Source organism: Rattus rattus, chromosome 2, assembly GCF_011064425.1.
Source record: "Rattus rattus isolate New Zealand chromosome 2, Rrattus_CSIRO_v1, whole genome shotgun sequence".
Lineage (NCBI taxonomy): Eukaryota > Metazoa > Chordata > Mammalia > Rodentia > Muridae > Rattus > Rattus rattus.
Genome location: NC_046155.1, coordinates 23,873,579 through 23,890,049, shown reverse-complemented (window position 1 = coordinate 23,890,049; position 16,471 = coordinate 23,873,579).

Sequence of the window (16,471 nt, the reverse complement as noted above, 5' to 3'; positions counted from 1 at the left end):
AACCATTAAAACCTTCGCTCCAGATGTTTCTTAATTGTGACCTGAGCAGAAGCACCCTTTCACATGGCAAGAAAACACATTTGAGTGCAGGAAACATTGGCATGCAAGGAGCTGGCGAGGTGCCCCACCGAGTAATGGAGTCTGACATCCTGACTTCCATCCCCAGCAGCCACATAAAGGAAGGAGAAACCTGGCTCCATATTTGTTGTGGCAGGTATGAATACACACAGACACAAACACAAACACATACACATACAGACACACACACACACACACACACACACATACAGACATACACACACACAGACACACATATACTCACACATTCACATATAGACACACAGAGACTCACACACACACACACACACACAGAGACACACACAGAGACACACACACACTCAGACACACACACTCACACACACACACACACACAGAGACACACACACACACACACACACACATAGACACACACACACACACACACACACACACAACACACACAGACACACACTCAAACACACACACACACACACACACACACACACACACACACACACGGATACACAGAAGAACAAGTAAAAACTGTTGCCATGAATAAGCAAAGTTGTCTCAGCATCCGAGCACGTGGACTGAAACAGATTAGGAAGGAGATCTTGAAAAACGAACAAGAGCGTGTTCTGCACTGAATGAAAATGCAGGCATTGCACATTAAGCTTTCTAGAAATGTAGCTAAATACATGGACTGACCCTGGACTCTGACCTCAGGTAAATGAATAGCCTAGTAAGAGCACCAGTGGAAGGGGAAGCCCTGGGTCCTGCTACCGAACCCCCAGTGAACGTGATTGTTGGGGGATTTATGGGGAGGGAACACCCATAGAGAAAAGAGGGATTAGGGATGTTTGCTAACACTTGTAAATAAGAAAATACTCAAGTTAAAGAAATGTAGTCAACAGGAAAATACAGGATTTGTATTAATTAGGAAACAAAAAACTTTAAAATCAATAAGTTAAACAGTCAAATATAGGATTTGAAAACAAAAACCAACCAACAACAATGATAAAAACCCTAAAGCGGAAGAATCCTAAAGAAGCAAAAGGAAGGAGATGAGGCAGAAACTAGTTAGCGGATGAGGTTGACAGCAGCTTCTTTAAAAGGGAGTAGGAGCACAGCACACTACGCGTGTGAGTGACACTGCTATGAAGAAAGGTGTTCATACAATGAATGAATTCTAATAAGAAAGGATGAAGGTTTGAGAAGATAAACATCTCAACCGACTAGCTCAAAACACATGATTCCTAGAAACAGAAAACAACTCGAGAAATAATGGCGGATATGACAGAGGCTTAGAAACACAAGCATGGGGAGGTGGTCTTTTTTAATTGGATATATTCTTTATTCTTTATTTACATTTCAAATGTTATCCCCTTCCCAGGTTTCCCCTCTGGAAATCCCCATCCCATCCCCCATTCCCCTGTTTCGATGAGGGTGCTCCCCCCACCACTCCCACCTCCTTGCCCTGGTATTCCCCTACACTGGGGCATCAAACCTTCACAGGACCAAACCTCTCTTCCCACTGATGCCTGACAAGGCCTCTGCTACATATGTGACTTGAGCCATGGGTTGCTCCATGTGTGTTCATTGGTTGGTGGTTTAGTCCCTGGGAGCTCTGGATGGTCTGGTTGGTTGGTATTGTTGTTCTTCCTATGGGGCTGCAAACCCCTTCAGCTCCTTCAGTCCTTTCTCTGACTCCCATTCTCAGTTCAATGGTTGGCTGTGAGCATCTGCCTTTGTTTTTGTCAGGCTCTGGCAGAGCCTCTCAGGAAATAGCTATATCAGGTTCCTGTCAGCAAGCACTTCTTGGCATCCTCAATAGTGCCTGGGTTTGGTGACTGTATATGGGATGGATCGCCCCGTGGGGCAGTCTGTGGATGGTCTTTCCTTCAGTCTCTGCTCCACACTGTCTCTGTATTTTCCCCTGTGAGTATTTTGTTCCCCCTTCTAAGAAGGACTGAACCATCCATACTTTGGTCTTCCTTCTTCTTGAGCTTCATGTGGTCTGTGAATTTTATCTTGGGTCACAGAGTTAGAAAGGACAATTTGCAAATTCATTTGGAATAACAAAAAACCCAGGCAAGAAGAAGCTATTCTCAACAATAAAAGAATTTCTGGTGGAATCACCATCCCTAACGTCTAGCTGTATTACAGAGCAATCATGATAAAAACAAAAAACAAACAAACAAACAACAGCAACAACAACAACAAAATCCCTGCATAGTATTGGTACAGAGACAGGCAGGTAGATCAACGGAATAGAACTGAGGACCCAGAAATGAACCCACGCACCCATGGTCATTTGATCTTTGTCAAAGGTGCTAAAACCATCCAGTAGAAAAAAGACAGCATTTTCAACAAATGGTGCTAGTTCAACTGGAGGTCAGCAGGTAGAAGAATGCAAATTGATCCATTCTTATCACCTTGTACAGACCTCAAGTACAAATGGATCAAGGATTTCTACAAAAAACCAGACACAATGAAACTAATAGAAAAGAAGAGTGGGGAAGAGTCTTGAACACATGGGCACAGGGAAAAGTTTCCTGATCAAAACACCAATGGCTCATGCTCTAAGATCAAGAATCGACAAATGGGATCTCATAAAACTGCAAAGCTTCTGTAAGGACATTGTCATTAGGACAAAACAGCAACCAACAGATTGGGAAAAGATCTTTACCAATTCTACATCTGATAGAGGGATAATATCCAAAATATACTAAGAACTCAAGAAGTTAAACTCCAGAGAGCCAAATAACCCTACTAAAAAATGAGGTGCAGAGCTAAACAAAGAATTCTCAACTGAGGAATAGTGAATGGCCACAAAGCACCTAAAGAAATGTTCAACACCCTTAGTCATCAGGGAAATGCAAACCAAAACAACCCTGAGATTCCACCTCACACCAGTCAGAATGGCTAAGATCAAAAGCTCAGGTGACAGCAGATACTGGTGAGGATGTGGAGAAAGAGGAACACTCCTCCATTGTTGCTGGGATTGCAGACTCGTACAACCAACCACTCTGGAAACCAATCACTCAGGAAATTGGACATTCAACTACCTGAGGACCCAGCTATACCTCTCCTGGGCGTATACCCAAAAGATGGTACAACATATAACAAAGACACGTGCTCCACTATGTTCATAGCAGTCTTATTTATAATAGCCAGAAGCTGGAAAGAACCCAGATGCCCTTCGACAGAGGAATGGATATAGAAAATGTGGTACATCTACACAATGGAGTACTGCTCAGCTATTAATAACAATGACTCATGAAATTCTTAGGCAAATGGATGGAACTCGAAAATATCATCCTGAGTAAGGTAACTCAGTCATAAACCACACACACATGGTATGCACTCACTGATAAGCGGATGTACGCATGGAGAGATTTAACTGACAGAACTCAGGAAGGGCACCCAGGCATAGGACAAAGCGTGGCAGTGCCTCAGCAAGCGGGAGAGAAGGGGCCGTGAGTGTGTGTGGTTAGTTTGCACAGAGGAAGCAGGGAATGCTTGTTGAGGGCTATAAAGTAGGCTAGACAGAGAACTGTCCCAAGCGCTGCAGAAGTAGAGTCTTTCTTGGGATTAGCTGGGAGCTACTGATGGATTCTGAGCAAGCAAGCCCTGAGCGAGGGGCTCCAGGAAGATGGCCGACATCAGCAGCACTGAGCGAGGGGCTCCAGGAAGATGGCCGATATCAGCAGCATTACGGCTTTGAGACTGATGAGGGCTCAAGCAGGGTTACGACTGAGCCAGCTACAGATAATAAGAATCTATACTTCAGCAATTGAAGGTATGTGCAGGGACGGGAGTGGAGGGCGGGGTGGCAGGACTATTAGACACTGCCAAGGAGTCGAGCAAGAAGCGGCCACTAGATTGTTCAGTAGAAGAGCCATGGCTGTCCCCAGATGACAATTTGAGAACGAGGATGAAACACAAGGTGTTAAGACTTTGGTTGAGGATTTGAGTGGCTACCACTTACGCGCAGTCTATTTTTTCCCAGTGCATTTTCAAGTTGCTTGATCATTATTCCGTGAGGTAAGTTTTTTTTTTCTTAAATTTAATTTGTTTAAGGCACATAAGCCAAGAAAAATGAAGTCAGTTTATCTATCATGATTAGGGCAGGAAAGCAGCCAGTTGTTTGGAAACATCAGTGAAGGCAGAGACTCAAAACAACATGACACATGCCAAACATGTTTCCCTGGACACCCACATCCCAAGCTGCATTCTCCGTGGCATGTTCACTGTTGTAGGAGTCCAGGTGGGCCAGACGAGAGAGCTCTCACAGTAAGAGCAAAGGCCGATGCTTGCTCTGACCGCTCTACTGCAGCTGGGGAAGGGGCTGAGGGAGAGCGGAACTCTGAAATGGTAGTGTAAGCAGGTGTGACTAAGGTGACGTCCTGACACAGAAACAGGGTGATGTGGAGAGCTAGCAGAACTGGTATTTCCTTATCAGACCAGTTCTGAGGTCTCCTGTTGAGTGTTATTTGAGGATCAGCTCTCTTGTAGGTCCAGTTCAGCAACAACTCAGTTTCTCTTCTGCAGGGGCAGCCAAAACTACCTTCTCTATTGTACCTAAAACCCTGACGGATAGGCATTTATACCACAGATAATTTCAATCCCGCATATATGTGTATACATACACATGCACATGCACATGTATATACACTATACATATACAGTGTGTATATAGATAGATATATAGACTTACATATACACATACACATATACATATACATCATATACATCCACATGTACTAACAAATACACATATATATACATGTGTATGTAGATATATAGATTCATATACACATATACACATACACATACATATACAATGTGTGTATAGATAGATATATAGATTTAGATATACATATATAGATATTCAGACATTCTATCATAGGAAACATTATCTTTGTTTTTTGTTTGTTTGTTTTAAGACAGATTTTTCTCTGGCTGTTTTGGAACTCACTCTGTAGACCAGGCTAGCTTCGAACTCAGAGATCTGCCTGTTTCTGACTCCCAAACGCTGGGATTAAAGGTGTGCACTACCACCACTCAGATTGAAACACTGTCTTTTAACTAGCTCACAGAAATTCTTTTCTAGAATTATGAAAACTAAACTAGGATTTTTTTAGGTGAAAGGAGGCAAGATATAAACAGTGTAGAGTTTATGTTTCTGTTACACAGAAAAAAAATTACATCAGAATGTTGTCATTGTGTGGGGATTTCAAGAGAGCAGCATCAACTCCCTCCATTTTCTGGGTACACAGTTGATAAAGTTTCTACCATGCCTGTGTCTTTGTATGTCATTTTTAGTGACAGATAATAATTGTACATCACTATGGGTCATGGTGTCAGAGTTTGCTACAAGTCTATTTCCTTGACACATAGAAACAAACCTGTTTGTTTTCTTTTGCAAGCCTGTGAATCACTACTCACCATGCTCTCCCTCCTCTAAGAAGGGAGGAAGTATTCTGGGCATGGATCTTCTCTCTCTCTCTCTCTCTCTCTCTCTCTCTCTCTCTCTCTCTCACACACACACACACACACACACACACACACACACACACACACACACACACTCTGACCATTCTGGGAGGTTACATTCTAGGCTCCTCTCTGTGTGCAGGTAAGTCACCAGGCATGCTGTAGGACTGCCCTGAGGGGCTGAGAGCTGAAGTGATGACTATTCCAGTCTCTCCTGGGTGGCCCAGCCCCTAAGCCACAGCGTCCTGCTGACTGTGTCAGGGACAGAGCTCTATCCATTTTATTCCTCCTCTGGTTCCAAAGCTCAGAGGTATCTTAGTCCATATTCTGTTGTTGTAATAAAATACCTGAGTTAGGGTCATGCCTAAGGGGGCATGGCTGACTTAACGCAGGCTTCTGGAAGCTGGGACATCTAAGAGCAATGGTATCTTCTGACTGCATCATGACACAGCGAGATGCAGAAGCACGTGCCAGTTTAGGTTCCTTTACCTCTCCTTGTAAAGTCACCAGACCCATTATGTGGGTCCCTCCCTGGTGATGTTATCTAATCCCAGTTTTCCCTCAAAGGCCCCCTCCCATTGATATTGAAGACTTCCCATGTGTGAGTGCTGGAGGGAACACTTGAACCATGCCAGGAAGAGAAGGGAGGATGGGAGTAGAGTGACTCCAGACACTCAGGAACCCAGGAATCTGTGACAGAGGCTATCAACTCAGGCTCCTCGGTGCCTTCCTGAGTAAATCGTGGGACAGAGAAGAACACAGGCCAGCCAATGCTCTTCTAGATGGCCAGTGAAGGGGGAGGAAACACTACCCCCTGCTATGTGCCAATCCTGCATGCAGCCTCTCTTCATTCCCTCTAGAGTAGCAGTTCTCAACCTGTGGGTCTCGACCCCCAGGGGTTGAATAACCCTTTCACAGGGTTCACCTAAGACCATCAAAAAACAGATATTTACATTATGATTCGTAACAGTAGCAAAATTACAGTTATAAAGTAACATTAAAAATAATGTTATGATTGGGGTCACCACAACATGAGGAACGATATTAAAGGGTCACATTAGGAAGGTTAAGAACCACTGCTCTAGAGGAAACATCTCATTACTAATTAATTAGTTTTGATTAACATTCAGACTCCTCCAGAAGGACCCAGTGCTTTAGTCCCAGCAGCACAGAACCTCAGTCACCAAATAAAACTTGGTGCTCAGGGCAGAGGTTTCATTAACAGTGTGACATTTTAATGGCTATTATAGGGTGTGTTTTTTTTTTTTCAGAAAGCAGTGTTCAACCACAGACAGCTTACCATTAGTGTTTTTCTTCATGAAATATATGAGATGAAGCCAGACCTAGGATCCTGTATTCTTTATTTCTTGCCTCCCTTGGATAAATGAAATTTTACAAATTATGACTCTTAATATCAACCCACAGAGACACAAGGAGCTTCCCAAAAGTTTATCAGCGCTTCACAAGGTGGCTGGCTATGGAACATGCTTTAAAAACAATAAAGTAGCCAGCCAAATTCCACATATTATACATAATCTTCATTTGGCAGCTCCCGGAATGGACAATAACCGAAGTTGGTCCCTTCTCTGGTTTCCTGACCCTGTTTTCCTTCAGTTTGTTCTTAAGGTTATAATTCAAGGTCGTAAAAGCAGTAATTTAAAACAGTCCCGCCCTTAAACAGAAAGACAAACCTCACCCAGTCAAAGTGGCTTCCGGAAAGCACCAGAATCTCTATTATAGAGAGGTAAGGACACGGACACACAAAATGGAAACCTCTCTTGGACTGTCTACATTTTTCCCCTTAACGGTCTCTGCACAACGGTGTTCCAGGAAATCCAAGCAACAGTGTGGGCTGAGGGGTGGAGCCTGAGCAGATCTTTCTACACTAGGTATAGACTTCAGGTGGCTGGCGCAGGGGGACCCACATGGGGTTGGTAGAGACAGTGCTCACAGGCCAGGACTGCAGGGCCCTCAGGTACTCTGTCCACAGTGTCCAGGCTGAAGGCTGGTCACCTGGCAGGAAGGGAGCCGTGTGTTTGACCCTTCTTCCCAGCTCCTCCCAGCTCCTCCCAGCACCTGGCCTCTGCATTTCTTACCAGGAGTGGAGATTGGGGGAAATGAGCAAAGGGTCAGATACATAAGTGACAGGGAACACTTTGCACACACTAAGTTGTTCTGTGCTGAGGTCGCCTTTCTAGGAAGTCAGCATGGCAGGCTGCAAGCTTTACTACCATTCAGGTTCACAGGGGAACATGCTTACATGTGACTACACATGCCACCCACCTAGAGCAACAATAAAAACACCAAATGCTTACAAATCAATTAAACCATCTCTGCTCGGCCATTTCCCTTCTCAGCCTATCTGTTCACTACACAATAGGGAAAGAGTGTTTTAAGCCACAAAGAGGCTTTCAATGTTAATGGAATAGAATACCCAGCCATTAAAAATCTACGGGCTTTAAGGCGTCCCCTGGACACAGAGTCATGTGCTTTTCAACAAGGGCAAATCCAGACACCCTCCCTCCTGGTAGCCTGCTATAGCTCTTATCCGTGCTGATGGTTTCCTGTTTGGTTAGTTTGTTGTTTTTTGCTTCATTGTTGGTTTTTTTCTATTTCTTAGTATGAAACAGAGTGGCCTTAAACATGTGATCCTCTAGCCCCAGCCTCTCCCTTTCGGCCATATAGGTGCTGGGAATCACATCTGGGTCCTATGGAACCAGTGTTCTTAACCACTGAGCCATCCGTCCAGCCCCTCCATGCTGCCTTGTGAGAGCCTTTGATTTTCCAAAGTTCAAAACGTCTGTGTGATTTCATATGTTCAACTTTTAACCCTGTGATGCTTCATTAGCATGCCCATTTTAAAGAAGGAGGAACCCCCTTTTTGATCAGTTTGAGTTTCATTTGTTCTAGGCATCTAGGGTAATTCAAGCATTTGGGCTCAATTTAATGACTTTTTCTTTGGGGGGGTTACCTCACCAGGATGATATTTTCCACCTTTGCCTATGAATATATTGTTTTAATTTTTACCAATTTTCTGTATCAGCCTTGTTCTTAAAAATGTTGCTGCCTTGTGAGAGCCTTTGCCTCCTGTCTCAACTTTTAACCCTGTGATGCTTCATTAGCATGCCCATTGGTGCACAACCCCCCTTGGAGTTTCAGATGTTATGTCCAAAGACCCAATTTACACTTTTTCTTTGGGGGGGGGTCTCATACCCACCTGAATATATTCTTTAATTTTTTAATTTTTAAAAAATGTTCGCCTCCTGTCTCATGACTAAATCCTGGGACCCTTCTTGTGCGCATTGCCCATTATTTTCCAGCCTCTTGAATTCCTGTGCTTCATTCTGGCATATTCCACGGCTCCTCCTACTCTGAGTTCTGCGGCAGCATTTGAATGACTAGCGACTTTACTCTGTAAAATTATGATGGTGTTTTCTCTTCCTGCCCCTTCCCAGCCAAGGATCAGAGAAGGCCACAGATCTGATCGGGTCTTTATTTGAAATGCTAAAATGGCTTCCTGTTGTTTGTACAATAAAGGGGATCCTTAGGGTGTCCTGGTACTCTGGCCTGGCCAGCTCCCGGGCTCAGACTGCAGCTAGCAGACCCTCACTGTCGCTTGCAGTCACTGGCTTCCTTCCCAAAGTCTTGTACAGGCTCCCCCCTCTGCCCAAGTCACTTCCTCCTAGAGTACATGCAGTAGGCACAGTGTTGCTCTGATGTGATGTTTGAAGGCAGTGACAACAGGGTGGCATCCTTCAAATGTCTCACTAATGGACTCTCTTAAAGCAATAATAAAGACTTCAGCTGCTTCAGTCTAGGCTGAGAGATGCCCTAGGATGAGAAAGGAATGTTCTTCCACATGACCTCTTCCCTGTGTAAATCAAAAGGCTCAAAGAGACAGTTAAAAAAGCAGTATAGTGTACAATTAAATGTGCAGACTCCAGACCTTGGCTACCTGCATTCAACTTTTGGCTATGTTGTGTACTGACTCTCACATCTTGAGCAGATCTCCTAACCTCTCTGTGCTTCTATCCATTAAAATTCTCTGTCTTCCTGGTAAAAGAGGGTTGTGACTGCAGCATATCCCGTCCATCTGTGGTGAGGACTGAATGAGTCGATGCATTTGTTATATGCTCTGAGCGGGGTCTCATGCTGCCCCCAGCGAGAAACACATAGATACCTACCATCCCATAATGACCGGGTGTGTTTTCTAAAAGAGCCCTCACGACACTCTGGCTGAAACTGTTATCTTTTGGTCACAATAGAACTCAAAGCTTAAAAGCGAAATGTTAAATTAAAATATGCACTGGCATGTTTTCTTTCACACAAAACTATTCTAATGAAAATATTCTGAACGGATAACTTTGTTGATTCAGATAAAACAAACGAAATGCCGGTTAGTGGATGGTTGTTGGCTTAACAGAGGGTGACAAAAAACATTCCTCAAATATGCACAATAGCCTGTTCATAGCCAGTGAATGCATGTGCACATGGCCTTGTTTACCTCTGATACATGGAGAACAAAATCACATTCAGTTCGCTGTGCTTCACAATCAAATCAAACTCAACTAGTTATTGTACTAAAACCGAGTACATGCACTCACGACTCAAGCATAAAGGACCTAGGGCTATAGTTCAGTGGTATGATGTTAGCTTAACATTGTATACACACACACACACACACACACACCCACACAAACACACACACACATACCACACACACACACACACACACACACCACACACACACACACACACACACACACAACACACACACACACACACACACACACACCACACACACACAACACACACAAACACACACACACACACACACACACACACACACAAACACAACAAACACACACACACAAACACACACACACAAACACACACACACACACACACACAACACACAAACACACACACAACATACACACTACACACACACAACACACACAAACACACACACACACACACACACACACACCATCAACCCCCCAAAAATACTTATAAAAATTTAACAAAACAGTAGAGTAAAATGCTTCCAGTAAGCACATGATTATCTCTATGACCAAGGAATTCAACTCCTAAATATATAGTCAAGACATGAATAAGGGTAGATATCAAGATTGTTCACAGTAGCTAGCTCATAATAACTCAAAATGAAAGAGATCCTGGCTTTATATCAACAGGAGAATGGATAAACAAACTGTTGTGTGATTATACAACTGAATGCCATATATATTAACGAGAATAAGCAGACTGTTAATGAATGCAGCAATATGGATGGAATGCAAAGAAATTATGTCACATAAAAAAATGCAGATCAAAAAGTATATACTTGCATTATTGATCCATATGATTGCTGTAGATTGATCTTGAGCCCTTCCTAAAGACCTAGGAGTTAAAGGCAAGGTATTGAGAAGTGGAATATTTAAGAGGGGGATCCAGATGGGAGGTCCTTAGGTATTTGCAGGGGTGGGGGGGTATACTCTCAAAAAGAATTCTAGGGCAAAGGTCCCGCCATGCTCCCTGTTTTAGTTTTCCTGGCCTTGAGATAAGCATTGCTCTCACACCCACTTCTGCCACAAAGGCACTTTTCCACAAGCTCAAAGAGACAACACAGTCAGTTGAACATGGACAGAAACCTCCAACACCATGAGCCCAACTAAGCCTTTTTTCTTTAAGATGATTGTCTCTGGTATCTCACTACAGTGATGGAAAGTTTACTAACACAGTGACTGTCTTTATATGAAGTTTGAGAATTATCTGAGGTGGTCAGTAAATCAGAGAACTGCTTACCCCCAAGGAGGAAGAAATGGGCACAGACTGGGAAGGAACACAAGAAACTCTTATGAGGTGTAAACAATGCTGTGTTATATATCTCGATTTGGTCTTCACATCTTCCTATCTTTGATCTTCACATGTGCAAAATTCACCTATCTGTGTGTATGTATGTGTGCACGCGTGCGTGCGTGCATGCATATGTGTGTGTGTGTGTGTGTTTTGCTTCTGTTATAGGAATATTCACAAGTAGTAATTTAAATTATGATTGTACATGAACTTAACAAAATTAATTTCCCTTTGCTTATTCTATAGGCTACTGTAGGAAGAGTGTCCTGCCCCACAAACATACAAATCCAAGGATTACAGACTGAAGTACGTAGCCCACAAAGATCATTCTTGACGCTAGAGGCCCTAACATGATTATAGCTGAAGATGGCCTGGTAGAGGCATTTAAAGCAAGGGGAGGAATAAGGGTGGTGTGAGCTGTGCTAGACAGGAAAGACCATGTAAGGCTACAACAAGAAGGTGGCCTTTTGCAAGCAAATGAGGAAGTTTCCAGAAAGTCCAGATCCACCGCCTTCAGACTTGGACTTTCAGCCATCGGACTGGGAAAACATAAGTGATTTCTTGTGCTTCCTAGCCTGAGCTATTTTGTTATCACAGCCTCGAGATGCTAAGATATCAGGCATCTTCAAGACAAACTCCAGCAGGTCAGCACAGCTCTCATAGGCTTGGCTTCTTATTCTTGCTATTATAAAAACAAAGGCTAGTTAGATCTATGGGGCAAGGACAGAGGTGGGACTATGTTGGGAGTAGAGCCCTTTCTAACACCAAGAGAACAGGGAATGCGTTTCCTCTGGCCACAATGGGGACCCCACGGGATCATCCTGCCTGAGATGGAACAGCTAGCTTAAATCTTGACAAGTTTTGCACTCTTACACCCTGACCAGACTTCCCAGTGCTAAGTACATGGTTGGGAACCAGGAGCTGCTGCAGACACAGAACAATGAACTGCTACCGGGGAAGTAAACTGACTGGTAGAACCTTTGGAAAACTATTCAGCAAACTGTCTTAAGCTCAATCCATACTTATATTATGGCCCACAATTCCACTACTCAACACACACCTTACAAAACTCAGTCTGTATACACACTAGGATGAATGTATATGAATGTTTACAATGGAACAACATTAGTGTCCTTTAAGAGAAGAATGGGTAAACTCCATACATTCATACATGGACTGGACAGCCAGCAGAAGAAACCATGGATACACAAAACAGCTGGATAGCTAAACTAATATTAAACAAAGACACAAAGATGTTGTATAAATAAATGAGTCCATTCATATGAAAAGTGCTCTTAGGTGACAGAGGTCAGAATGGGGCCTATGTTTATAATAGAGTAAGGTTGACTGAGAAGGGACCTGAGGTGACCTCTGGGGCTCTGTTCTAGATCATGATCTGAGTGTTAACAATACAGGCTTTAGATATGCAAAAGCAAATTCAACAAGCCAGACACCTGATATTTCTACTCTCTACTTTATTTAAACCATGCTATGATATTTAATTAAGATTAGATAGGAGTTTTATACTAGATTGTATTCCGTGATTGATAGTCTGGATTTGACCTTTTGCCACTTAAGAAGGACGGGGAAGCCTAAGGGACTTCTTCAAGACTTTATTCCAACAAAGAGAAGCCAGCACCGGGAAGTGGTGAAGAAGCGCTGTGGGGAGCTGGAGGGGCCACTCCACAGTCCAGTCATCCACGTACCCTGCTCTGGACAGAGGGCAGGTCCCCTGAGACCCCTTAAACACCAAGATGGAGCCGCCTGAGCCTACCCAAGTGCTGCTCTGTGTCCTGCTCATGATTCAGACCTACAGAGTAACTGGTGTGACAACACAGGAGGGACAGTCCCAGCTGACTCCAAAAGGCTACTGCCCTGTATCTGATGGTGTCATGCAAGCCTCGGGTAAGAGAAACCAAAGACGTCACAATAGCCGCAGCCCCCACTTCCCATTTAATGACCACAATAGCTCACAGCTGTTTTGACCAGTATAGCAATGCTTATATGGGCTAATTACAATTACTGGGCCCCTTCTCATGAAATTACAGGGATGTAAGTTTTTACAATGTTTTTCATTGTTTTAAGGTTTTAATCAAGTGTAGGTGTGTGCTGTGAATATGAATATGAGTGCAGGTGCCCCAGGAGGTCAGAAGAGGGCGTCAGATCCCCGGGAGTTGAAACGGCAGGCAGTTGTGAACTGCCCTATATGGGTGGGGGACCCTAGCATGTGTCCTCGGGAAGAGCTGGAAGAGTTCCTAACCATGGAGCCACCTCTCCAGCCCCAGGAATAAAAAATATCAAGCGTGCACACAAGCAAAGCAGCCTTCTACTGAAGTTGTAAAGTCTCCCTTTGTCTCCCCCTTTGCTTTTGTTTTGGGTGGTGCCTATTTGAAGACGGCAAACAGACTAAGTTAATCCTTTTCCCCTCAGGAACCCACCTTACTGAGTGTAAGATACACAACATACACCAATCCACAAAGAAGAATACTAAAGATTCACAAACCAGGGATTTCAACAGATTTCTTTGCAATGGTGAGGCGGTAGAACCTAGTGTTGCAAGCCTACCAAAGAACTGAATGAAGAACATTCTGGAAACGGAAGATCTATTGGACATGAATCCAGTGGGCTCTCATGGCCTCTGCTCTGAGCAACACGCTTGTCACCTGAAGCCAGCAGCACGCAGAGCTCTTTCTCATGACAGACTGCATGGGTTCACCTCTGTGTGACAGGCGTGCAGTAGGAACCAGAAACCTTAGAAGTGGCTTAGAAGTGACTCTGAGCTGGAGTGACACACCACTCTGAGCACCCCATGGCCCCAGAGTGAGGTGACCCTACAGGGCACTTTGAGATCGCACCCTGGTCTGACTTCTTCCTTTACCCTTCCCAGTTTCCCTGATAGAGTCATCTCCTTAATAGAGCAGCCCAGAGCCACACAGATTCCCTTCTCTGTGTTGGCTTCTTCAGAATCTGATCAGCCACACTCAGACCTCAGCAGCTAGAGATCTTCTGGCCGGCTTTAGTGTTGCAGCCCTAAGAATGGGCAACCAGTGACAGCCAGACATTGGCAAAGAGCCTCCATCATAGCAGAGAGCCATCAAACGATGAGCTCTAAATAAACCCACTGTCATCTCACAAGCGGGAGGAGGAAAGAGAAGCATCAGTCTTAGGAAAAGGCCAAGGTAAGCCTGACGTAGTACGATGCACAGATAACACAGTAAAGGAAGCTCAAATCACTCACCTTCATAAGCACATTCTCCATTTCTACAAGGGGAGCCTCTTTCCGCATGAGACGCTGGCGACAGATGGGTAATTAGCTACCCACCACCACCCAGTGATTTCTAAGCCTGCCCTCCCCTCGTACCCCGCCCCTCTGCATTCATTCACTAAGAGTAATTTTGCAAACAGTCTTTGCACAGCTGGGAAGCACCATGTTGTGTCTCACGTGGAGCGGCTTAGACATAATAGGGGCAGAGTCCCTCGTCCCCAGCAGGCTTTAGGGACCTCACATCACTTACATGGAGCTCACACTTTGAACACTTGCTTCACATTCTTTAAGACGAGGCATTATCTGCCGTAGCAAATCATATTGCATGCCAAGTAAGAAGGCACACTTTACAATGTGTTTTACACATAGCATGAATTTTCCCAAGTTATAGCAAATTAGAGTGTTGGCAGGCAAAGATAAAGTAGCTACTTGAACAATAACCTCGTTGTTCTTTTCCTTAATAAATTTTATTGAGGAATCTATACTATTAATGGTTTTTATCTCAGTTATTATACAGTATAGTCCTTTCTTCCAATCCCTTAAATACATGCATGCAAAACTACACATGCACAGACACACACATGCGCACGTGCATACACGCGCGCACACACACACACACACACGATATCACACACAAAAAATGTCCCATTATAGAGTTACATGCAGATGGTTTCTGTGTGTCAACTTGACACACGCTAGAGTCATCACATAGAAAGGAGCCTCAGTTGAGGAAATGCCTCCATGAGATCTAGCTGTAAGGCCTTTTCTCAATTAGTGATCAATGGGGGAGGGCCAAGCTCTTGGTAGGTGGTGCCATCCCTGAGCTGGTGTCCTGGGTTCTATAGGAAAGCAGGTTGAGCAGGCCATGTGGAGAAAGCCAGTAAACAGTACCCTTCCATGGCTTTTGCATCAACTCCTGCGTTCCTGTCCTGACTTCCTTCCTGCAACAGCAATATGGAAGTGTAAGCCGAATAATCTTTCTCCCCCAAGCTGCTTTTTCGTTATGGTATTTCATCGCAGAAAAAGAAAAAGCCTAACTCTGAGTTACAATAGCTAGATTTATGATTCCTCTCTTTCTGGTGATACAAAATTTATATCCATTTGGTAGAAAGCATACTTTTCAAATCGTGAATACGGATCTTTTCTTTGGCTTGATAAGTGGATGGCATACTCTCGGGAAGCTGGGAAATGACATGGGATTGAAGCTCCTAGCCAGACAAGATTACAAGGGCAAACAACCGATGCTCTGCAAGAGGGCATGGGCGTTCTGTAGGTTAGGGGTATTGAATGCGTTTTCTACTTATTTTTGATTTATCAGGACATATATCATAAGCTACTGGCCAACTACATGTAACTACAACTCTATCATCTAGTGTTTGCCCACCCCATTTGGGAAGATGAGTTCAAATGTCTATACTTCCTAATAATCCAACTTCCAAACTTAGAGTTGAAGTGAGACAGGAGCTACGGCCAAGCCTTTGCTCTCCAGAGAGAATATGTGTGATTCCTCAATATATGCGAAAGGTAAGAGCATTCCATTAAGTTCTCTTTATGTGTAGCTAGTGTGGAGGTCTGGTCCTGTGTCCAATTTTGAGGAAATTATGCTCAAAAGCAGAGCTGTTGGCCAATGAAGCCCAGAAGTGCCACAGCCTGAGGGACAGAAAGCCCAGGGATGGATGGGAGAGCACTGGCCCCTGCAGTTCTCCCCAGGAAGCCCCTTTTCTGATGAAATGCTGGCTTTGTTTTGTTTGCTCTGTTTGTTTTCTCTTCTTTCTTCCGACATTCTTTTCCTTTTATGGTAGACAGCAGAGG